Here is a 24783-nt window from a genome sequence, read left to right as displayed (position 1 = left end):
TGAGAAAGCCTGTGCAGATATGAGCTGACCAGGAGGAGAGCTGCCCGGCAGCTCTTGGTCCCAGGAACTGAGCAGAACAAGGAGGTGGTGTTATGAGCACATTGTCTCCTAGGCCACCAAAACGAGCCCGGGACACAGCATGGAGCTGTGTTTAGCCAAGCAGGCCTTCAGCACTGTCTCTGCTGCTTTCTGTCTGAGTGGTTTCCGGCTCACTCTTATGTTAAAACCATATCCGTGGCTACTTTCAACTGAGCCCTGTGGCTCTTCAGGAAGACCGCCGCTCAACTTCGCAGATACCCATGTGGTGGAGGTGTTCTTCATGTTTCCTTTGGGCTGGTTTCTTCTTAACAAAGCTCATCACCATGTTTGTCCAGAGGCCAACACTTCCACCAGCCCAGCTCCATCACCTGCACCTCCACCACCTTTACCTCTATCCCTTCTACCACCTCCGCCATCTTCATCTTTATCTCCATCGTCTTCATCACCTCTGCCTCTTCTGCCTCCACCTCGCTTAAGTCATGTCCACCATCTCCATCTTTATCTCCATCATCTCCACCTTTATCACCTCCATCACCTCCAGCATCTCCACCTTTATCTCCATCACCTCCATCACCCCCCTTCTATCATGATAAAAGAAAATGACCTTCCTACCTCTCTAAGGACCACAAAACCAGTTCTGCATACAAAAGGGTGCACTGCAGACTCATCAGAAGTCAGACTGAATCCATACCTTCACCCGATCCCTGCCATTTACCCACTGTATCACCTCTGGGTTTTTTTCTTGCTTCTAAAAATGAGTAAGAATAATAGCATCTTCTTTCCAGATTCTGAAGAATAACTAAGATTTCCCATAGCACACAGCCTGGCAGCTAGCAGGCAGTCAGCAAATGTTAACGATTCTTGAGACCTTTGTTTCGTCTGGATTCAAGCCTAAAGCCAATTGTCCAGGAACCTTTGGCTGCCTAGATCCAGCGATTGGTCAATCTATCTGTCATCTATCAATCATCTATCGATCTGTCATTTATCTATCTTCTATCTACCTGTCTATCATCTATCATGTATCTCTCTATAAATTATCTATTTATAATCTATCTTCTATCTGTTTATCACCTATCATGTATCTATTATCTATCATCTATCTGTCTATCTATCTATCTATCTATCTATTTATTTTTTTGGTGGTACTGGGGTTCCTGGAAGCCCTTCTACCTCCGGGCTACACTCCCAGACCTATTTTATATTTTTATTTGGAAACAGGGTCTCTTAAGCCAGCGCGGCTGGCTTGGGAACCTGCGCAATCCTCCTGTCTCTGCCTCCTAAACTCAGGGATTACAAGCGTGCACCACCACGCCCGGTCATCTATCTATCTAATATAATGCCAAAGAAGGGTATGGTTGCTAAATTCCAAGTTGTCATGATTGCAGCTGATTTTTTCCTACTGGGATATGTAGCAGCTTCTGCGATTAGGCCTCTGAAGGAGGAGAAAGGCCAACCATCAGGGATCACGCGACAGTGGGTCGGCCGTGTTACGGGCCCCTCTTTCTGGAATCGCCCTTCTCTAAGCTTCCCGTCATCAAAGGGCTCCTCTTCCCACTCTCTTTGCCTTCCCCAGGTGCTGGCTCTCAGTCTTCCTCTCGCTCTGTTCTCTTCTGTCCTCACTTGCCACCTGCTTATTCTGTCTCCTGGTTTCAGCTCCAACTCTGTGCTGTGTACTCGGCCACCTGGACAACGTGACAGCTTCCGCCCCCGTCTATTCTCTAGAGCACAGAGGAGTGTTCAGCAGTGCGATCTCAGCACGCTGTGTCCCAACTTACATCATTTCTATGGTTTCCCTTCACTTTATAAAAATACAAAAAGGTGCCTTTAAAGATGGGTTTTTATTGGTGCATTGTCATGGTGCATCAGCGTGGGGTTAGAGCGGGAGGAACATACTGCGTACAGCACTGGGCGTGGTGCCCTCCAGGTCCCACCTCACTCCCTCCTCCTCCTTCTACATGTCTTTGGGATCGGGACTGATAATTTGGTGTATGTACATAGCACTATTTGATCTGTAATGGAATTATGTCTGGTCATAAGAAGAACAAAATGATGTCATTTTCAGGAAAATGAAGAGAACTAAAGGATGTGATGCTAAGTGATATTAGTCAGTCTCAGCAGGCAGTTGTATGTTTCCTCTCATTTGTGAAAGCCAGAGAGAATTTGGGTTACAAAAGGGACTTCAGATAAAGGAGAAGAGACTCCCTTTACTTTTAAAGGGATGAAGCTTGAATCCTCCGTGTGAACTACAAGGCCTTGCGTAGCCTCAGCCTCAAGCCCCGGTTCTCTTCCATTATTTTTATTTTTGGCACTGGGGATTAAACCAAGGGCCATTCTACCTCCAAACTACACCCCCAGATCTTTTTATTATTTTTTTTATTTTAAAACAGGGTCTTGGTAATTGCTGAAGCTGGTCTTGAACCTACCGATCCTCCCACCTCAGACTCCCAGGTCCTGGGATTACAGGTATATGCCACCACTCCTGGCTCTCTCCCATTCTGTACTCAGTGAAGACGATCACATTTCCCTTTATTTTTCCAGATCTTTGGAGTAAAGTCACTTCCATGGTCCATACAGGAAGACTCTAAAGGGTGCTCCCACCCTTTATCCCTGGGTCCTGTTAACTCCAGTGACTTCTCCAGGGGATGATAACTTCAGTGGTTTTCCCCCAGTATGCCTCCCCTCTGAGATTTCTGACACAGCCTGGCATTCCCCTTTCCATCATCTCATGCAAGTTTTCCTGGACTTTCCTAAGACTTCCAGTCCCAAGATTCTACCCCTCCCTTGGGTCAGCTCCTTGGCTGCTCTCCATTCCCAGCTCTGCATGGTGTCTTCAGTGGCCCATCCAAATGGCTCTCTCATTAGCTCCCAGGATTCTGTCCTACCCCACCTTCTGCCATACATGTTTGATGAAACCCTAAGTCTGAATCAAGGCTTCAAACCAGCCCAGTGATGAAGTAAGGCTCAACCCTGAAAGTTGGGACCTCCGGTGGTAACTGGCCTTTAAGGTTGCTCTTATACCTTTTGTGTGTCCTCGATCACCTCCACTTCTATCCTTCCCTGGGATCCCGAGTTCTCCTCTTATCTCTTCCCTGTCCTTCCCTCCAGCAGATGGCCTCATCTCCTATTTCTGCCCCCACCTGCTGCAGACTTATGCACAGGCACACACCCCCTTCCATGGTTGACTTCATTGTAGAGTGGAAAGCTATTATTTTTGCTGCCTACCATCTATCAATCATTATTTTGGCAAACCAGAGCCTCATAGCTTTTGGGGAGGCCCATTGTTCTATTCTTTGATCTCAGGTTTTACTGGAATCGATCCTATACCCAGATCCAAGTCTAAACCAGTCAGAAAAACTCATTCCAATTGCACAGAAATTGGCTCACAGTAAGACTCATGATCCATTTGGGTGTCAATTAAACCCCTATCCTGACTTTTGCTTTACCATTAGATTAAGATGTTCTTTCCTTCTCACTGGACAACAATCTTGTGCTGGCAAGGGGTGAGTCTGTCCTCCAATAAGTAAACACTTAAATAAATACATAAATAAACAAAGGCAAGCCAACTCTCGCAACACAGAGAAAGGACTATACATCATGACCAAATAGTAGTTATTTCAGGAATGCAAGGTTGGTTCAATATGAAGAAAGCAATCAATCAATATCAATGCAATAGATGAAAACATAAACTACATGATTATCTCAATAGACATAGAAAGAAAAATTGACAAAATTCAACACACTTTCATGTTAACAATGTGCAATAAATTAGTTATATATGGGAACTTTCTCAGCCTGGTAAAGGACACATGCTACAGTTAGCATAAACTCAGTGGTAAAAGACTGAGAGTTTCCCCCTAAAACAGGCACAAGATGAGAATATCTACTTTTACTACTTCTCCTCGACATTGTATTCGAGGATCTCTCCAGGGAAACTGGGCATGAAAAGAGAAATAAAGGGCATTCAAGACTGAAAGGCAAGAAGCAGAAGTCCTTAAAGGTGGTATGTTCTTATATATGGGGAATCCTAAGGGATTCATGAAATGGAAAAAACAAAAAATGATTAGATCTAATAAATAAGTTTAAGAAGGTAGCAAGATACATGGAAATATAAAAAAATCAATCACATATCTATGTCCTAGCAGTGACCATTACAAGAATAAGATCAAGAAAACAATTCCATTTGCAATGACATCAAAATGAATAAAGCACTTAAGAGTAAATTTGACAAAAAGAAGTTCAAGACTTAGCATTGAAATCCACAAAATCATTGGAAGAAACTCTAGAAGGCCTTAAGACATCCTGTAGTCATGAACTGGAATGTTTAGCATTAAAACCTCCAAATCGATCTAAAGGTTCAACACCATCTATAACAAAATTCCAGTTGCCTTTTTCTCCCGAGAAATTGATAAGCTAAGTCTAAAATTCATTGAGAAATACAAAGTACCCAAAGAGCCAAAGCCATCTTTAAAAAGAACAAAGCTAGAGAACTTACACTTTCTAAATTCAAAGTTTACTACAAAGATATAGTCATCAATACTTGTGGTCTGGGTTAAGAATAGATGTCTCATAGTAAGACTCCTGACCCATTTGGGGTCAATTGGAGCCCAACCTGACTTTTCTTTACCATTAGGATAAGAGGAAAACAGAAGAGATTCTAGAAATAAGCTCATAGGTCTGTGATCACTTGATTTTTGACAAGTGTTAAAATAATTAGGAAAAGAACAATCTTTTTAATTAATAGTGCTGTGACAACTGGATATTCATGTAAAAATATTTGGATACTTGCTTCCTACCACAACAAGAATTAGCTCAAAATGTGTGGTGAACCTAAATGTAAGATATAAAAATATAAAAATCAGCCAGGCATGGTGGCGCATGCTTGTAATCCCAGCGCTTGGGAGGCTGACACAGGAGGATCGCACAGGTTCGAAGTCAGCCTCAGCTACTTAGTGAGGCTCTCAGCAACTTAGTGAGACCCTGTTTCCAAATAAAGTATAAAACAGGTCTGAGAGTATAGCCCAGAGGCAGAAAAGCCCCTGGGTTTCACCCCCAGTACCACACACACACACACACACACACACACACACACACTATAAATGCATAGAAGAAAACACAGGTGTAAAGCTTCATGACCTTGGTTTCAGTAATTATTTCTTAGATATGAAATGAAGCATAACCAATAGAAAAAAATAGATAAATTGTAGTTTCTCAAAATAAAAATGTTTGTGCTAGCCAGGCCTGTGGTGCATGCTTGCAATCCCAGTACTTGGGAGGCTGAGACAGAAGAATCGTAGGTTCGCAGGTTTATGGCCAGCCTCAGCAACTTAGTGAGATTCTCTGTAAGTTAGTGAAACCCTTTTTCCAAACAAAAAATAAAAATAGGGCTGGGGTTGTAGTTCAGAATGCTCTGAGTTCAATCCTGAGTAACACACACACACACACACACACACACACACACACACACACACATTTGTGCTGGGTGTGGTGGCCCATACCTGTAATACCAGTACTTGGGAGACTGAGACAGGAAAATTACAGGTTCGAGGCCAGCCTCAGTAACTTAGTGAGACTTTCATCAACCTAGTGGGACCCTATTTCAAAAATAAAATAAAAGGCTGGGCGTGGTGGCGCACACTTGTAATTCCAGCATTTGGGAGGCTGAGACAGGAGGATCGTGGTTTTTGGTCAGTCTCAGCTACTTAGTGAGGTCCCCCTTGCAACTCAGTGAGACCCTGTTTCAAAATAAAGAATAAAAAATAGGGCAGGGGGTGTAGCTTGGAGGTATAATGCTCCTGGGTTCTATCCCCAGTATAGCAAGCAAACAAACAAACGAAAACAATAAAATAGGACTTGGGGTGTAGCTCAGAGGTAGACTACCCCTGAATTGAATCCCTAGTACTCCCATCTCCCCCCCTTCAAAAAATAGAAAAGAAAAAAAATGAAAAAACCCAAGAACACATAGAATAGGGGAGAATATTTTCAAATCATATATGTTTCATAAGGGACTTGTGTATAGAATATATAAAGAGCTCCTAACAACTCAATAATAAAAGGACAGCCCATTAAATAATAGGCAGAAGATTTGCAAATACGCTTCTTCAAAGAAGACGTGCCAATGACCAATAAGCACATGAAAAGACATTCAGCCATTAGTCACTAGGGAAATGCAGATCAGAGCCACATTGGTTGGCTCCTAAGGAAAGACAGACGAAACAACAGCAAGTCTGTCAAAGATGTGGAGAAACTGGACCTTCCATACACTCTTGGCAGGAATGTAAAATGGCCACTTATGAAAACAATTTGGAAATTTTTCAAAAGGTAAAGAGGGAGTTACCATATAAAGTAACAATTCACATCTAGGCCTTCACTCAGGAGAACTAAAAACAATATATTCACCTCCAAAGTTACATATGCACAACAGCATTATTCATAGCAACCAAAAAGTGGGGATAATCTCAACTACCCATCAGCTTATGAGTGAATAAATAAAATATGGTGTAAACAGTATATGAGAGAATATTATTTAGGCATAAAATGGAGTCTTGCTACATGGCTCCAACATGGGTAGACCTTGAAAACATTATGCTGTTTGAAGGACTCCAGTCACGTCTTGTAAAATTCCATTTGTATAAAATATCCCAAATGGGCAAATTCAAAGAGATGGAAAGTAGATTAGTAGTTGGGGTTGGAGGAAGGGAAAAATGGGAACGTGGTTGCCAACATGCACATGTTTTGGGAGGAAAGATGAAAATATTTTGGAATTAGATAGTTGTGATAGTTATATAGCCTCATGAAGCTAAAATAAAATAAAAATAAGAGAGAAAGAAAAAGTAAAGAAGTCACTGTAAAAAAAAAAGGTCACCCTTTGAGATGGTGAATTTTATTGCATGTGAACTTCATGCCATTTTTTAAAAAGATAAAATAACAGGCGAGTGTTTGTGGTTCTGGGCAGTGGTGGGAGGCAGGACCCTGTGATATGGCCCGTGTCCCTGTATCTAGTTGTGCCAGATGTCAGGACACCCTGGAAGATCTCGGCTATGTAAGACAACACTGTCTCTGCTGCTCAGATCATAGTGAATCAGGCTTTCTGTCACTGACCCCCAAAGGAGCCCCTGCTGGTACACATGTCCTCTGATTTCCTGGGGGCAGCCCTGTTCCATCTTTACCTATTCACTTTTGATTTAGACTTTGTTTTATTGAACCCCCCCCCATTTCTCTTTTCCATTTCACTCCAATCTCCCCCAAAGTGGCCCACGCTTGCAGTGTCTGGTCCCTCTCCATCCTTTAACCTTCCACCTCTCCGTCCCTACCCACACTCCCCGGGCACTCTACTGCCCCCCTGTGGCTAAATCCAGTGACTACGTCTTGGCCTGAGTCTTCTGGTGGGTCTCCCCTGCATGCCAGACATATCTGATCCCTGGGTCTGTCCCGGAGGGCCGCAGGTTCTCTGGGTGTTCCTTCGAACTCTGCCCCTTGGCTTCCTCTGAGATCCCTGTTTTCCCTGGTCCTTCCTGGACACTTGTCTTCCCCTGACTGGGCTCAGCCCCCACGCTTACCTTCTACAGGTTCCCCAGGCTGTTGCCCTGCGCCCCGAATCAATTCCTCCCGACTGGCCCCTGGCCTGGAATTCGCGTTGCTCTGCTCTGTATTTTGGAGGCACCCCAGTCACTAAGGGACCCAGTCACTTATCCTGGCAATGCTTCCCCTCTCTCACCTTCTCTTGCCATAGTCATCCATCACCCCATCACACCATGTCCCTTCTTGAGCATCCCGGCAGCCTGCCTCTCTCTCTCTCTCTCTCTCTCTCTCTCTCTCTCTCTCTCTTCTCTTCTCTTCTCTTCTCTTCTCTTCTCTTCTCTTCTCTTCTCTTCTCTCTCTCTCTCTCTCTCTCTCTCTCTCTCTCTAGGACTGCTCGTTGGTCATCACAGGGACTGTGCATACACATGTTCCTTCCCAACGCACCCTTACTCTTCCTTTAAGGTTGGACCAGGTGACGTACTTGGGGGGATGCTTTTCTACACCTTCCACCCTAGTTTCCCTCCCTCCTCACCTCCATCACAGCAGGTCGAGTGCTTTCTGGGCTTGTCTTTGTGAGACTACGCATGACATTGTTTAGATGGGCTTCATATCTGGGCTGTGTGCCTCCTGGTGCCTAGCGCAGAGTCTTGCTGCTCAGTCCACGTTTAAGGAGTGGACATCGCCAGGCTGCTTGTGACGTGCCAGGCATCCTCCCAAGACCTCTTCACATGTGAACACATGGAAAACTCGCAGCGGCACTTTACCAAGTGGCCACCACAATCGTACCCATGTTACAACTGAGGATACAGAGGCCCAAGGAGCTTGTCCAAAGTTGTGCAGCTGGATTTGAGACCAGCTGTAGGGTTCTGGCCTCAACCTGCCACCCTGAACTGCATCCACAGCTCTGCCCATGCCGGAGGCTGTCTATGCTCATGTATCCATCAGGGATGCTCGTGGCCGGTTGCCTTCCCCACCTGTTCAGGCTGCAGCGCAGGTCCTTCTGCAGAGCTCCCAGCACGGTAGTAAACGGGCTCTTTGCATGTGCCGCTTATCAGAACACAGTATTGCCCTCCAAGCGCACTCGGCTCTGCACAAACTGCTTCGTAGATTCACAAAGAGAGCTGGTGACACGGGCGCACTGGATACGAGCTATTATGAAACACGGCTTTTGGAAATGCGCGCGCTCTCCTCTCTCTTTCTCTCTGTGTGTATGAGAGTCTACTTAAAAGAAAAATTAAGCATAAATTTTAGTATTCTTCATTCATTTGGTTTAATAACCATTCATATAACACTGCTATTCATTTTCTTTATTTTATTTCATCTTCCCCATTTCTTTTCCTTTTCCTCTTTTTTTGGGAGGGGGATTGGTAATTGAACCTGCTGGCATTCTACCTCTGAGATACACCCCTAGCCCTATTTTATTTTGAAACAAGGTCTCCCTAAGGGTCTGAGAATCTCACTAAATTGCCGAGGCTGGACTCTAAATTGTCTCACTAAATTGCCTCAGATCCTTCTGTCTCAGCCTCCCAAATACCGGGATTACGGGCCGGCCAATCTCCCCTATTTCTTTTTTCTTTCTTTCTTTTTATTGGTGCATTGTAGTCAACATCTGGAGTAAAAGACGGTAGAGGCATACATGCACACACCACTCAATTAGCCCTTACCCTACTTCTTATGAAGTGTTTCGGACAGGTCAGCTCCACTTCATTGAAGAGAAACAACCGAATGTCATCAATAGTAAGAAACCTGCCCAGGGCCTCCACAGCTCCTTAGGACCCAGGCTTGCCAAATGCTTAATGTCTAAATACTGTCTGGCCACAGAGTGTAGAATCTCTTTCAGCTGGTGGGAGGCAGACGCAGGCCTGCACCTGGGAAGCTCAGTAGCAGCCCAGAGGCCGTGCAGGCCCTGAAGGCCACCGGCCCCTGGGGAGGGCTTCCCCCTGCTCCTAGCGCTGCCTGGTTACACTGTGAGGGTTCATCTGGAATGCCAAACTGGACCAAGAGGCGCCTGGGATTATGAGACTTTGGGGTGTGTTGATGAGATGATTGGCGTGTGGAACAGCAAATAGAGAGGGAAGTCCCGCCTTGAGTGCGGGCAGCAGTGTTCAATAGGCTGGATTGAGGCCCGTATCGAACTAAGAGCAGAAGGAGGAGGAAGCAGCGGGGAGGTGGGCTCTTCCTGAGTGGGGTATCAGGTGCCACCTTGCGCTTCCAGTGCGGCTGCCCCCAGTGATTCTCCAGGGCATTTCCAGACCTTTCCATCTCGGACTGGGGCTGCATCATTGGTCCCTTGTGTTCTGAGGCTCCATCTTCTTGGCTCAGCAGCCAACCCAGCTCTCTGGTGTGCCGGTGGTCACTCAGAAACTAAGGAGCGTCCGAATGGGTAAGCCAGTTTGATCCATCTCCTTTTTAAAATTTTCTTTTGGTGGTACTGGGGATTGTACCCAGGGGCATATGACTTCCTTCCTTCCTCCCTCCCTCTTTTCTTTTCTTGTCTTTCATACTGGAGATTTAACCCAGAGGTATTCATTCTACCTTCAAGCTATACCCAGAGCCCTATCTTATTTTTTATTTTGAAACAGAGTCTCCCTAAGTGGCTGAGGGAATCTGGCTAAATTGGCTGAGGCTGGCCTGGAACCTGTGATCCTCCTGTCTCAGTCTCCCAAGTATTGGGATCACAGGTGTACGCTGCTACACCTGGCCTACATTCTGTGTTTTTCAATAGCCTTAGTTGTAAGAGTTAAATTAGTTGTAACTGTTAAATTCACGGAAACAGTGACCCCTGGGAGAAGGGTATATAGTCATAGATTGAAGTCATCCTTCAAGGAGGCTGTGAATTGTAAGGCATCCGGAAGGGGCAAGGATTCTACACAACACTGTCCATGTCCTGCTTGGCCACTTGTGTCCAGAAAGAGACTGGAGATAAGAGCCAACTTTGCCAAGCCTTAGTTTCCTCAGTGTCAAGTAAAGCATATGACTTTAAGGTGTCTTTCAACTCTAAAATACCATCATTCCCTGATGGGGGAGGCGTGAGAGTTCTAGTTAGGAATATCATGGGACACATGGGTGTCAGGATGGGAGTGTCCCAGGCTCCCACAGTTTCTTTCCATTGAAAGGCTGGAGTTCAAAGGCTCCTTGGTTCCTCTGCAGGACCCAGAGCGAGTGCCGGGTAAGGAGGGAGCTCAAAGAGACCCACAAGAGCCGGGAACTGCCAGCTGACAGAGGAGGTGGCAGGAGTTTTACGAGGACTTCAGCGAGTGCCTTTAAAACCTTCTGCCATTCAAGTCTCTTTAGAGCTTGCCTTTGAAGCCCGGTATCTTTCAACTCTGGTGTCTTAATTCTTCCCTCCTGCCCTGGTGGCTGAGCCTGGAGGAGCTTTACAGAACAGTGGCACTTGCTAGTGAAGCCACAGGACAGGTGGCGCTCGGGACGGGCGCCTAGGGACGTGCAGGGGCGGCCGCAGAGCCGGAGGAGACTCAAGGGCTGGGGAGAGGCATGGGGAAGATGAGGAAGGAGGTGGGTTTCCGCACGGCCCACTTCCCAGAAGGAGCCTCCAGTTTTGAGGACACAGCCAAGAAAGCAGTTTTTGGTGGCCGGCACCGTGGAAAGAGAGCGGAATGGGGATGAAACTAACATCCCGCGGCAGTTCAGATGAGAGTAGCGACCTTGTAAACTGTGAAACGAGGAACTGTCACCCTGTACCACCCGAGATTAGCCATGAGCATGTGTTCTACAGGGACACTGGGCCAAGGACGGGTGGGAAGGCTGGGAGCTACTGGAGGTCAGCTAAGGCAGGGACTCTCAACTTCGGGGTCCCAGTGGCCCTAGGAACCCCACAGAGAGGCACCATGAAGTCTATGAGCCCCTGAAAGTCACATGCAAATGTGTGGCCATTTTTTCCATGGTTAAGGGTCATAGCTTTTATTAGATTTTCAAATAGGGATGATCCCAAGAATGCCAGGAAGCCCTGATTTGGGGAACGATATTAATCTGGAGCCTATTTGTGTATTTATCAGGGGCAGTATTTGGCTGGAGACAGGGAACTCTGGACAAAAGGGATTTCAGCAAAAAAAGTCTTTGTTTTCATTGCTGTGGGGTGGTGGGGAGGGGAGAGTGATCAGATCTGGGGCTGGTGCCGGCTCCTGGGACAGAGATACTGGGGAAGACGGGGAAGGGCCCTCAAAACAGCGCAGTTGCCAGGATCTGTGGGTGCGGCAGGCATTTTACATGCCAGGGCTCATTTGCTTCTCACGATGACTTCAGGAGGTACCCCGTTCTCATCTGCAGAAACTGGCTCAAAGAAGATAAGCATTCGCCCAACGTCAACCAGCTAGCAAGCAAATCTTGCAAAAGTAGCCATCTGCTGGGCCCTTCGGCTGCTCTGATATTCTCTGCAAGGCATTTGCACACACCCCTCCCAGTGTGTGTGTGTGTGTGTGTGTGTGTGTGTGTGTGTGTGTGTGTGGTAGTGCTGCAGTCTGAGAGCAGCGTTTGCAATGCCTGGAGGGTATCTTTGGAGCAATTCTCTAGGAAGGAGTTCTCTGAACAGTGCCATAGACCGGAGCTTGGATCCGATCTATTTCCTATTACACCTGATAAGTGGTCTAACGGAGTCATCAATCGGTTTCACTTAAGGGCAGGTCAGAAGAATCAGTTCCCAAATACTTCCATTTCTGAGGGTCCTGGAGAATTGAACCCCGGGGCCATCTGGCCATTTTGGGCACCTTTTATCTGAAACATACGTAATTGAGAGATGAGTCTTCCGTTGTATGGGGGGGGATTCACATTAGATACCAGAAAGAATCAATTTACACTGAGTTGCTAAACACTGTAAATTAATGAGACATACCAGCCCTGAGAGCCAATAGAATAATTTTCTCCAAAAGGGGGATTTGTTGAGGATTAGGAAGTGGGCAGAAATGCAGACAGAGAACTGAGGCTGTGAGATTTGTCTTTTCTGAAATATTACTTGCATAGCTCTGGAACATCATTATTGGCGGGTATTTACTGATAACCCACATTGTAGGAAATGTTGTTGGGCACTTCAGGCTTCAATGCATTGTCCATCCACCTATTTAACCAACTCGTCAGCCTGCCGTGAGGCATCTGTTAGAAATATTGCTGATGAAGATGAGAGCTGACACGCATATCGTGCTTACTCCAGGCTGCACACTGCTCTGAGTGCTGTACTCACAGCAGAAGTTCTGTTATTGCCCTCATTTTGCAGATGAGGAAACTGGGTACACAGAGATTTAGCAGTGCATTGGTGATGCCCAAGAACTTGATATCTGGGTGGACAGTCATTTAAGGAGCTTTCAGTAGGGGCCCTAGGTTCTAAAAAGAAAGCACTCACAGTCCTGCATCTAAACCTCTGTGAAGTTTAGTAAACTGTTCTGTTTCCCCACCTCTGAAAGAGTTTGTAATTGAGTATATGATAGACTAGCGACAGCTACCACTGGGCATTGCTCGCTAGAAGTAGGCAAGGGGGAAGTGGATGTTTTCAGGCACCAGATATTAGCAGATAATATATCTTCACCTTGAGTGTGGTTAGGTGCCTTGCTAAAACAAAGAGCCCTTATATACTTTTATCATTTGACATGTGATTAAACTATATTTTAATGTTTTGAATCCATAATCTTGAAGAAAACAGTTTTGTATCTCATTTTCCGAGCATGAAGGTTGCTAAAAGACTCTTCATAGAAGTATACAATTTCAGAACTGGAAGGGACCTAGGAGATCAAGTCCAGCACCTTCATTTTATATAACCTGTTCAATTAGGAATAGCTTAGGTCTTTTATAGAGGGCCAAATGTTAAATAATAAGAGAGAAGAAATATCCATTCTTTCTCCGGTTGAGAATTGTTATCAACCTAAACTCCATCAGGTACAAGTGACAGAGAAACCAAGTCTAGCAGTTAAGCCCCAATGATATAACGATATATGTCATTTGCTCATCTAAGTGAAAGGTATAGAATGCAGGATCCAGACTCGGGACTCAACTGATGCAATCTGTACTTAACCTGTCCCTCGCTCTGCCTTTATCTTTCCATGTTTGTTTTATTTTCGGGCAGTGTCTTCTCATAAGTTACTAGAATGGCTCCAGAGCTGCCTAAAGGCATCCATCTTTATAGGTATAGCAGATAAAGAACCCACCTCACCCCTTCCTGTCACCTGTTCTGTCTTATTAGTTTTGATAGGCTCTTTTGGGGGAGTCATCTATCCACACTTGCAGTTGCTGTGAGCAGGAAGAGGCGGTATTCTCGTTGGTTAGACCTCAGCTGCATGCCCACTCATGGGTTTGAAGTGGTCTGTCAAACCGTCTGCAAACTCAGGGTAAAATGGGGTGTTGCTAATAGATACAGAAGTGGACGCATAGTAGGTGAAATAACAGATGTGTCCTATAAGCTTCCATGAGAGCATATCGTTCTAAGATGCTTTCCCTTTCATTGGGCTTTTGTATAGATGAAAATTATTACTGTTAGATATAGAATATCCCCTGAAAGAACTCTTGTATTGATGTTCAGAGTTGACATAATGAAATCTTGAGGGTTGTAATCTCATTAGTGGGATTTATTGGATGGTGACCTAAATAAGTGAGGTGTGGTTGGAGGAGGTGGGTCACTGGGGGTGTGGCCTTGGACACTGTGCTTATGTCCCTGAATCCCCTTGTTCTGTCTTGCTTCCAGCCTCTGTGATGTGAGAGCAGAACCCTTATGTGCGCACGCTCTCTCTCCTTCCTGTCAACATGCCCTGAGCTCCACTGATGTAACCTGGCCTAACGTGGACTGAACCCCTGGAATCTCCAGAACTGTGAGCAAAATAAATCTTTCTTCTTCTAAGGTGTGGTGGTCAGTTGTTTTGGATTTTGCCAGTGAGAATGCCGACGGAAGCCGAGATGTAGTGTTGACTGAGGTCATGAGAAGACCTGAGAACATCTGTTGGCTTGGGAGAAAGTAAAAAGATCTCTCCTGTGTATGTCAGGGGCTGGAGAGAAGCACCTGGCAGATGAACAAGCTGCTGACGAGAGCTTTAGGTTCGATATTGTTTGGAGATCATAGATGTGTGTGCCCATCCTAGGAGGCCATGAGCTCCTGAGCTGGCTGTGACCATGGAGAGCTGATTGCAGGTCCCCTCAGGGCCTTCTCCCCTGTGGCTCATTGTATTGCCTCTACTTCCATTCTTCCTCTTCCCTGAATAATGGGGGACCAAGCTGTCCTGAGTGCGGTTCCAGCTGCAGGGAATTCTCTGTTCTGACCGTCCTTCTTTCTTCTGGGGAGATAGGTCCCAAATCTAGTCCTCCTTTTCATGATTCCCATGATTCTCTGGTCAAATGGTTCCATGTGGGGAAATGTCTGTATTGCTTCAGCACAGGTTCTTTTGTGAATTCCTTGCCTTCAACTTTTGTCTAGTTATCTTAAGAGGTTGCCTTCCTTTCCAATCGTCTCCTTCCAGCACAAAGATGCTTTCCTCTCCAGATAATAGAAAACTACTTCTAGTTTAACAAAAGAACTTCCCATCCCAAGGAACAGGACGTCCCGGAGGCAGGGCTGGGTGCAGCTGTGCCTGGCATAGGGAAGACAGGCTTGGCTTCCCTGCCATCTTCCTGGCTCTGTGCTCATCTGTGGTGGCTCTGTCCTCACTCAGACCTCAGCTGTGCTCTTAATGGCCTCCAGCAGCAACTGAGACAACATGCCTTTGTGTTTGTATTTAGCAAGCGAGCAAGGAGCCTGCCTTTCACCCACAGGACGAGAGGCTGTTCCTTCAGTCCAGCTGGACCAACTTAGGTATCAGTTACCTCCCTAGACCCTGACAGCTGCTAGAGGGATGTCAGGTGCTGATGAGGTCCCTGAACCCAATACTGGCAAGAGATGTACTTATCTGATGGTCTGGGTGGAGGAACGAAGGGTCAGACACCAGGTAGACCTTGTGCTGTGTTTACTCGGTGTCTTCATGCAAATGTTTTTCATTAAAAGACAGTATTGCTGACATATTATGCCTAAATAGACCTTTATGAATTAATCCTGTACCCTAAATGTCATGTGAATGCTTGTTTGAATGAAGAAAATACATAACCTCATGCCAAACATTTATTAAGTACATTTATAACAACCTAACCTATGCAGAGATGCAGGAAACATCAAAATAATTAAGGCTTCGTTTGGGGAACTGTGGTCATTCAGCCCCCATGGGGAGCTTTGGGCACATCCTGTGAGCTGCGGAAGGCTTCTCTCTGGAGTGCTCATCCCACCCCTTGTATGAGGATTCACATCTATTTTTATCCTTTGTTCTTTGTTTCAGAGTCTGGGCATAGGCATGTGGTCTGTGACTCTGTGTATATCAACTATAGTTTGTGATCAGAATAAGATAACTTGAGGTTTTTCCTTTAGGCACCCATCTGGCCCTTTCTGGAGAATGCTCTGGTTTGGGGGTGGGGGTAGAGAAGAGCTTGGGTGGTAGATGATGCCAGCCTAGGTCTTGGCCGGCGCTTTTGACCTCTTTCTGGCTGGACCCTGGAAGTCAGCGGTTTTCCCCTCTCCACTCTCTCCCGCAGTGGGGTTACAAGCAGGGGAAGGAGCAGGATGTGATGGGATTGTGTACATAGGGGACGGGAACATTAGCTTGTCAGGTCTGCTTCAGGTTTTGGCCAATTGGGCTCCAGTGTCCTCGTGAGTAAAATGTGAACATTGCTCTGATGATAAATGTGGCTGTCACGTCCTGAGAGGTGAGCGTGTGCCAAGCTCTGGGCTGCCAATGTTAGCTGCATCTCCTCTTCTGTTTCTCAAAACTGTAGGTTTGCCGACTCGCTCGAGGTCACATGACTGTGTGTGGCAGGGCCAGGTCTAGCCCCGGCCCATCTGACTCCAGGGCCTGTGCTTTGCACTCCCAGTCTGCTCATGGGGCTGAGGAGAGAAAGAGCAGAGAGAGAGAGCCTGGCTCGGTGCTCGGCACACACGGGTATTCAATAAATGGCAGTGGTGGCGCTATAAAAAGCAAAGGTCCTGGATAGCCCCCAAGTGGCCAGCCAGCTCTGCAGAGCTCAGAGCTGGCCATAGCCTCCCTGGAAAGTTGTTTATTGGCCTTGTGGTTGTTTGAAGAAAGAGTTGTCTGTCCTCTCTCAATTTCCCCAGCCTTCAGAAGGCTTGAGTTACTGAGCACACACACCTGTTGTTCTGGGCCGGAGGGCTGGAGAGCCCAGGAGATCAGGCAGGCTGAGCCGGGCTGGGGTCAGCACCCGCTTGGCAGACTGAGGTGCTGGCCAGCCAAGGGCCTTCTAGCCTGGGCCGGTGGCCAGAGGCCTGGCAGGCGAAGAGGGGGCTTCCTGAGCCTCCTAGAGTCCCTTATCTCATTCTGGCTCCCAGCCGTCCACACCAGACCTAGGCATGACTCTTCCTAAGCCAGTTCTCCATCAGCAGTGGTAAGAGGGACACCTCCCAACCCAGACAAAGGGCAGAAAAACGCCAATAGCAGCAGCTACAAAACCAGCAAATGCTGAGGAGAGGGCCTTAGGAGCCAGGAAGGGCCAGTGGGTTCTCTGCTCATGGCCTCTCCTGAGCTTCACACACACAGAGTGAAGCGGTAGCCCAGGCACTGTATTAGATGGAGAAACTGATTAAAAGAGAGGGGAGAACTTGCCTGAACGCACACAGCAAGCATAGCCTGACTTGAGCTAAATGTGTCTTGCACCAAAGTTCGCTTATGGACCAGGATGCTGACGCGCCTCTCCCAGTGACCGGGGGAGGAGCATTTGCTTCCCTTCAGTAAACTTTAGCAGAGAGACCCTGTTGGGAAAAGCACCAACCATCTCCTCTTCTCCAAGCTTCTTAACAGTCTTGCAGGCTAGAGCTCAGAGAGGCCGATCGACGCACTCCGGCTCACACAGAGCTCTGTGTTTTCATCGAGCTGCTCTGATCCCCAGAAAAAATGTGCCGTGGGGAGATTCTTGGGATGCATCAGGCCACGCATTTTCTGATTCTCAGCAGGCATGCCTCCATCTTCATGAGATTTCTCCAGGGCTACTAGCACCTCTCGCCGCTTTATGTGATTCTCTGGAAAACGTGTGGAGAAACTCTAGCTTTGACTTGACTCAGACCACAGCAGGTGTGGAGAGTGAGCTGCAGCCCCGACTCATTTCCTGCTTGTTACCCCGGTGCCTGAGGATCTGGGAAGAGCCCCGTTCTACTTATTGTTGGAGGAGGTCCCCCCAATGCTTGTCTCACTTAAGAATAAATCCTGATCCCCTGGGGTGGCTGCTCAGCTCATCTAAGCCCAGATCAGACCGGAGGCTCCCTCCGGGGTCAGTAGTGGGGTCTGAGGGTAGTGTGCCATTCAACTGCTTCCTGTTGCAAGTGACAGAAGACCACTTCTCTCTAACTTTATCTAACTTAAAATTTTAAAGAGCTGGGCGTGGTGGCGCGCGCTTGTAATCCCCGCGCTTGGGAGGCTGAGATAGGACGATCGCACAGGTTCGAAGCCAGCCACAGCTACTGAGTGAGGCTCTCAGCAACTTAGTGAGACCCTGTTTCCAAATAAAGTATAAAATAGGTCTGGGAGTGTAAGCCCGGAAGTAGAAAGCCCCTGGGTTCCACCTCCAGTACTACACACAAAAAGAAAATTAAAGAGCCATTTTATTGGCAGGATGTGGGGATCATCTGTAGACTCCAACAAAGACTGGCTTCAGAAAGCTGAATCCAGGAAGCAGAGCGGGGAAGAGCAGGCTCTTTGGTGCACTGCCCTCATGATGGGTTGCCACGGCTATGGCCTGTCCTTGTGTTATTGGGCTCAAAATTAATGGCTAAAATAAAAAAAAAACAGACAATAATAAATATTGGCATGGTGTGGGACTCCTGGAATCCTCACCCATTCCTGATGGGTATGTAAAATGATATGGCTACTTTGGGGAAAAAAATTGGTAGTTTCTCAAAAAGTTGAACATAAATTTACCATATGATCCAGAAGCCCCACTTCTATGTATTCACTGAAAAGAAATGAAAAGCTTAAGTCCACATAAAATGGTGTATGAGAATATTCACTGAAACACTATTCATGAGGTTTATGAGCTTTTTTATGGTTGTTGTTCTAGGGATGGAACCCAGGGGCATTCTACCTCTGATCTACACCCCCAGCCCTGTTTCATTTTTTATTTAAAAACAGGTTCTCACTAAGTTGCTGAGGGCCTCAATAAGCTGCTGAGGCTTCCATGAACCTGCGATCCTCCTGTCTTAGCCTTCCAAGTACCATGCCCAGCTTATATGAGCCTTTGCAGCCAATCTGTTGCAATATCATACGTCATGTAACCTCTGGAGAACTCCTTTGAATCCCAGTGAAAGAAAAGAGAGTGATATAGGCAACTAATTGAGCTTATCAGAAAAAGAGGCTTATTTTACAAGCCCCTTGAAAGGGGATTGGGGGCCTCCAGGGGCTCTTGGATGGTACCTTGAGCAACACCGGGCGAGGATATCTAGCCCAGTAGCACCCCTTAAAATCCACACACGCACACTCAGGGTGACCAGCTGTCCCTCTTTTTCTAGAACCGTCTGTTTTTTTTTTTTAAATTAACATGCTTGGTGTCAGAACAACAATAACAATGTTAACAATAAAAACAAGGTAGAAAACATATTGGCATTACATTCAGCATGAGAGATCAGAATACTTAATTGCTTTTTAATAAGTATACAGTCAGTCGTCAATATTTTGAGTTAGATGCCTCACCAATGGAATGCATAATATTTGTTTTAACTGCTTTCAAGCATAGAAAGGATTTTGCAGCCTGTACAGCCTTGATAAATCAAGATTATTTATCTAATTTACCTTTCTAGATTCCACATTGTGAGTTTTTATTGCCATAGTTCCTCCTATACCAGGTTTAAATAATAAGGTAGACTTAACTAAATTGTGCTGTAAAAATATCTCGTACCCACCTGCAAATAGTGATTTACATGCAAAATTAATGAATATTATTCACATTACCATAATAAGCACTTTAAGTTATAGAAGGTGAGAGGAAGAATCCTGCCAGTTTTTTTTTATTTATAAAATATGTACAGGTTAGCAGTTCTGTGACTAGAAAGGTCTGGGTTTGAAAACCTCAGGCAAACTCGGACCATCGGTCAAACACTCACGTGCACAGGCACTTTGATTTCAACTGGACTGAGATTCCAGCTTGAATCCCTCCCTTCCCCTCTGCCTCTTTCCTCTTGCTCTTCCTCTAATCCATTTCCCAGGCCCTTCAATTAATTGTAGCAAGAGCAGCCACACGGGTGTCTGTTGGAGACAGGAAGCTTCTTGCCCTCCTCCTCATCTTCCTCCTCCTCCTCCTCATCCTCCTCCTCCTTCTTCTTTTGTGGTACTGGGGATGAAGCCCAGGGGCATTCTACCTCCTTCTACACCTCTAGCCCTGTTCTTTATTCTTTATTATGAATCAGTGTCTCACTAAGTTGTGGAGGGCCTCACTAAGTGGCTGAGGCTGGCTGTGAACTGTGATCCTCTTGTCTCAGTCCCCTAAGTCTGGGATTACAAGTGTGCACCACTGCTGTGCCTGACTTGTTTTTCTTCTTCTTTACTAAAAGAAATGGCATTTTTTTGGGGGGAGAGGGCAGCAGTGTGTCCAGAAAAAAAAAAAAAAAAGCCTCCAAGCCTTCTTTGTAAATGATATGGTCACGTGATACAACTTCAGGACATAGAATGTTCAGGAAAGTTGTTGGGTGGGCTTCTAGGGGAAATATAGTGGAAGCCAGGCATGGTTGGGAGGCTGAGACAGGAGAATCTCATGTTCGTGGACGGCCTCAGCTTCTTAATGAGGCCCTCTGCAACTTAGTGAGACCCTGTTTCAAAGTAAAGAATAAAAAACAGGGCTGGGGGGTGGGTATAGCTCAGAGATAAAATGCTCCTGGGTTCAACCTCCAGTACTGCAAAAACAAAAAAACCCACAACCCCCCAAAAAAACCCAACAATATAGTAGATTCTAGATTCTCTCTCCCTCTCTCTCTCTCTCTCTCTCTCTCTCTCTCTCTCTCTCTCTCTCACACACACACACACACACACACACACACACACACATTTTACTCTTTGCCCATTTTTATCTTCCTGCCTGGAACTCACCTGGAATGCTGGAATGGCTGGACTCCAGCATCATCTTGCAGCCGTGAGGACCAGGGTCAGGGCCGTAGTTGGACGAAGGTCAGCAAAGCTGAGGACGAGAAGGAGCCCGGGTCCCTAATGGCTTGGTGGAGCCGCCCCCAGAAGCCTTGAGTGAATTATTTTCAGATTTCTTCAGCAAGTAAAAGAATGAAATAAAAATTTTAAACTCAGCATAAGTCACTGCTGTTGAGATTTCTGTTGCCAAACACAATTCTTAATCACTGTAGGCTGTATTTTCCTTTATTCCGTGGAAGCCTTCTTTATCTAAAATGGCAAGGAGTTGACAAATGGGGGCTCATTTATGGCTGGTGTGTAGCTGTGCTTGGGACTCAGACGTTCCGGGGAGGCAGGAGCCTCTTTAGAGGAGCGATTTTTCATTCCTGGGCTCGATTAAGTGGCCACCCATCTCTGCCGACAGTCAGCAGACTCTTAGAAATATCATTGTTACCGAGCGCAGAGAAACTGAGCCCACGGGGCCTGCGGGAAGAGGGCCTTTGCAGGCTCCCTAGGGGCTTTTGCCTCTGCACAGACACCCGGCCTGCCTTCCAGGGCTTGGTGGTAAGTTGAGAGTCCATGCCCTCCTTGAAGCAGGCGGGGAGCTACTTTAAGTACCCTGGAGATAAGTACTCTGGGCCAGGGCTCTGGGTGGAAGGCAAGGGCAACCTGCAGGAGTGTTGGTCTCGTGGTCCTCCCTGCCCCATCCTAACGGTACCCCCAGTCCGTTAGCACTACTCCAGGAAGCACATCCTCTGGGATCCAGGCCTCTGAGCATGGCTCCTGCTCATTGTGAAGGGCAGGGCACTTTAGATATCCTCCTGAGGTTACTGGGCTGGGGAGGTCTCCATGCCAGCCACAGTCTGTGGCAGCCAGGAGTGGTCATGCTTCATCCCAGGAGGAGGCTGTGTGCAGCCAGGGACCGTCCCTCCCAGTCCTCAGTACAGCCTTCTCCTTTGGCCGCAGAGGAAGCCTTCTCCCCTGAGACGACACCCTGCCCAGAAAACCCACTGCTACCCTCCAAACCCTGCTCCAAGTGAAGGAAGCAGTGCCCAGCGTCTCTGAGCAGAGGATCAACCTTGTCCTCTTGTTCCATCTTTCCCTCCATTATCAGCAAGGTTTCTGGAACATGTCTCTGTGCCTGGACCTGTAATGGGGGTGAGGGACTCGCTGATCCGTGGCTGCCTCTAGGGCTTGGGGCCAGGACGCGGGATGGACTCACACCCAGCTCTTCTGGGGCGCTGCTTCTGCAGGACTGTCCCATGAGCCTTCTTCCAGGATTTCTTTTTCAGTGTGGTCTCATTTTATTCTTCTTTTGAGTATCCAGGCCCCCTTTCCACTTTTCCTTTCCTCTGGGGCTCTCCTGGGTTTTGGCAACCTGTAACCTAGACAATAAACACATTTTTCCTTCTCATTATCTATAACAAATTAGTGGGTCCCAAGTTCCATCACAGGCAGAGGACCAAGTATTTGCTGTGTGGGTGCGCGCCCGCGTGTGCATGTGGGAATACATGTATGTGAGTATGTGTGTCAGGTCTTCCATTACATTGTGGAGAGGAGGATGCTGGACCAGAGCTGGGGGCACAGGGGACGATGTCAGAAGGAACCTTGTGGGAAGATTTCTGCAAAGATGGGCTAGCCAACCTCCTGGCCAGAGAGCAGGGCTTCCGACAGACCAAGAAGCCCAGGGTCAGCCTGCCGGGGCCTGCCTGAGCTGTAGGGGGTGGGAGGCGGGGGGTGCTGGGCACTCTGCTCCAGGTGTCCCTGCAAAGTCAAAAGCCGCTAATGGGAATAACCACCAGGGCATGATTTTTCATGCCCCGATTCCAATCACAGACCTGTCATCCAAGAGGAATATGGAAGGGAAAATCCTATTTCCTTTTAAACCAAATGTTCCCCACAAAAGCCAAAGCGTGTGGAAACGGCCACGACCGGGAAGACGGGGGCATACATTGTTCTGGCTCCTCGCGCAAGAGGCGACAACAGTCATCATTTACCGAGAGATGAGTTGGCGTGGGGGGGCGCCCATCCACAGCGCTGACCTTTCTCGCTTTCTTGGACCAGACTCTCGGCTTACAGGAGGGCACGCACTCCATCTGGCCTTTGTAAGCAGACAGACGGGGGTCCTGGCAGGTGACGGCTGTGCGGCGCATGCTGGCCGCAGGGAGGAATTCATGCAGAGACCTTCCACAGCCCAGCACGCGGTAGGGTCCTGGGGAGTCCCAGAGGAAAAGAAGAATTTTGGACCCCTACCAGAGAAAGGGATAAAGGCCAGCATCCACGCCCTTCCACTTCTGCAGCCCAGGCACACACGGCATTTATTAGAGGCTGAAGAAATCAAGAGAGTGGTAGGTAGGATGGCGTAACTCAGGAAGGGCCAGGCAGCTGAGGGCTCCTGTCTGCTCTGCCCCTCATAGCCTGTGACGGCCCATGGCTGACCATTGTTTGAGGTATTTGCATGTCCTAACACAATTATTTATATGTCCTAACACAATGAATTATTTTTATGCTTTTTTTTTGTGGTACTGGGGATGGAACCCAGAGGCATTCTACCTCTGAGCTACACCCCCAGCCTTATTTTTTTTATTCTTTTATTTTGAATCAGGGTCTCACGGAGTTGCAGAGGGCCTCACTAAGTAGCTGAGGCTGTTCGTGAACCGCGATCCTCCTGTCTCAGCCTCCCAAATGCTGGGATCATAAGCGTGCACCACCACGCCCGGTTCCCCAACACAATGAATTCTCATAACACCCCTGGAGTATAGTCCTAGTAGCATCTCTACTTTACCCTGGAGGAAGTGGAGGCTCAGAGAGGTGGAGTAGTGCCTGGCTAGTGAGTGTTCCCGGGCTTTTGGCCACTTGACCCTGCTTCTCTCTTGCCCTGGACACGTTATTTCCCACACCGTCTGTCTAGTAGGATAACCACCTCCAGGCTCTTTTAGAGACTTGGGAGATCCCATATGGGGGTGGAATTTGTCTACCTGGCCCCCCCTTTTTTTTGCAGTACTGGGGATGGAATCCAAGGGCATCTACCTCTGAGCTACCCCTCCAGCCCATTTCTTTTTCTTTATTTTTGAAACAGTGTCTCACTGAATTGCAAAGGGCCTCACTACGTAGCTGAGGCTGGCTGTAAACCTCAATCCTCCTGTCTCAGCCTCCCGAATGCTGGGATTACAAGCGTGCGCCACCACACCTGGATTCTACCTGGCCATCTTTAATGTTAAAAAATGGCCTGGGGAAAACTGGGGAATGTGTGAAAGGTGCCTGTCTTGAGGGGCCATCTGTCATTTGCTCCCTAAGCATGACCTGCCTTTGAATTGCAACCATTAGAAGATACGTTGCTGTGGGCGTGGTGGCGCACGCTTGTAATCCCAGCATTCGGGAGGCTGAGACATTAGGATTGTGGTTCGAGGACAGCCTCAGCTACTTAGTGAGGCCCTCTGCAACTCAGTGAGACCCTGTTTCAAAATAAAAGAATAAAAAAAATTGGGCTGGGGGTGTAGCTCAGAGGTAGAACGCCCCTGGGTTCCATCCCCAGTATCCCCCCACCCCCCAAAAAGAAGACATGCTGTGTGTGCATTCCCTGCCTGGGGCAAGCCATGCTTTGGGGTGAGTACCATCACCCACGTGGCAGCAGCAGGGAGCACTGGGGTGGGGGGCAGCATCTGCAGAGCATCTGGGACTCTTGATTGGGAGATAGCGTTCCAGGAATCCGCAGTGCCTGTCAGGCTTCAAGACCAGACCAACACCCCGTGCTGGTCAGATCAGAGGAGGCACCTGTGTCCAGTTCCAGGCATCATTTTTTTTTAAAAAAGCAATCACTCCCGCCCCCCCCTCATGAAATCACCAATTGTATATTCTCACTGTTTACATTCAAGGGTGTTTATTTCCTGTTTTATGTATGTCTATGCACACACATGTGAGGATATGTACTTGTAAGTAAGTGCATGAGGGTATGTGTGTGTGTAGTAGTATCCAATTAGTGCTTTTATTTTACTACTCAACATGCCATTTTGTAGGTGTATAATGCTCCATCATAATGTGTTTTTTTTTTTGTATCTGGTAATGGATTAAACTCGGGAACATTCTAACTCTGAGC

The sequence above is a fragment of the Muscardinus avellanarius genome, assembly GCF_963383645.1.
Source record: "Muscardinus avellanarius genome assembly, chromosome: 5".
NCBI lineage: Eukaryota > Metazoa > Chordata > Mammalia > Rodentia > Gliridae > Muscardinus > Muscardinus avellanarius.
Note: the sequence above shows the minus strand (reverse complement) of the source record.